Raw genomic sequence first — 1,253 nt, 5'->3', positions numbered from 1 at the left:
GAATAAAGTACATTTTGAAATTTAACAAAATTCAGACCAATACAGTAACAAGTCTGGTTTATATCATTGAAATCAGTGAAATGGATACTAGACGTGGACAGTGCACGGCTCTGAGCTCTGTGTCTGCTCTCATTGTGTTAATGCTTCCTGTATGGGTGGGTGGGGTGGCTTGACCCATCCACCTCCATGGCACGAACCTGGTATTGCAGTACTTCCAGGAACGGTGCAGTGGCTCTAGGCCTTTTGGCTAAGAGCATTGGCGCAGAGTGATCCTTGAATGCGCCCAAGGTGACCTCTGGCGTTTGTGATTTGACAAAGAATTGGAACGATTGGCTACGAATTTCAAAAAAAAACTAAAACACGTTTGCTCACGAGCAGAAACCGCACTGATCCAAAATGTTTACCTTAAGCTTCAAATCACACCGAGAGAGAATAAAAACCCGAAGTAAAGTTGTACCGAAGAATTGGACACGTCACTGTAAACCCAGCCCACACAAAGCTCAAGCTCATTTACATACCCACAATGTTCTTCATAATACTTAGCAAGAAACTAAAATAAACTTCAGGTTTAACTGATTTTCACGGACACTGAAGTTTCCAGTTACTTTCCCTCGCGCTGTATTGATTTGTGGTAATATATCTTTTCTAGAAGTTAGTTCTAGCGGCTCAGCCCAACGTTAAAGAGGCAAGCCGTCGCTTGTGGGCGAGGAGCTGCGCGGGAACAATCAGTACCCTCTGGTTTCTCTTCAGATCGTATAAATCTTTCGCCTTTTACTAAAGATTTCCGTGGAGAGTAACATTCAGAGTTTTAATTAATTTTTCGAGGCTCTGCTTTAGTGGGGCTGTCTTATTGTTCAAAAACAGACTGATCTTTGCGTTATGTAGTAGGTGTGGCTTTGTACTGGTTGCGATGACTGCTGATGATTTGGCTATTGGTTCTACTTGTTGTAGTTGTGAATGTCGTAGTAAAGCACTTGTTTGTGGGAGTTAACTTGCCCACCTGGGGGTCGCCAGCTTTCAGAAGAATCTTAAAACTCCAGATTCCGAACTAAATCTTGGAGCGTGGGAGGATGCCTGTGCGTGGATTGTTTTCACGTGTAGTGGTCTTTGTACACCAGCCACCAGACAGGCTTGACAGAGCTAAACATAAGAAATAGGAGTAGGTAATATGGCTCTTCTTCTGCTCCGCTATTCAATAAGATCATGGCTGATCTGATCATGGACTCAGCTCCACTTCCCCGCCCGCTCCCCTT

General features: G+C 44.0%; 1 non-coding gene across 1 annotated transcript; it reads left to right on the top strand.

Moving 5' to 3' along the window:
- The first annotated feature begins 730 nt into the window (after positions 1–730).
- LOC139274449 (U5 spliceosomal RNA) lies at positions 731–844 on the top strand. The gene has a single exon (XR_011595507.1). It is a non-coding gene; the product is annotated as a U5 spliceosomal RNA (small nuclear RNA).
- Positions 845–1,253: the final 409 nt, after the last annotated feature.

Source organism: Pristiophorus japonicus, chromosome 9 (assembly GCF_044704955.1).
Source record: "Pristiophorus japonicus isolate sPriJap1 chromosome 9, sPriJap1.hap1, whole genome shotgun sequence".
In the NCBI taxonomy this organism is placed as follows: Eukaryota; Metazoa; Chordata; class Chondrichthyes; family Pristiophoridae; genus Pristiophorus; species Pristiophorus japonicus.
The sequence above is the reverse complement of the archived record's forward strand: the minus strand, read 5'-3'. Positions and strand labels throughout refer to the sequence as shown.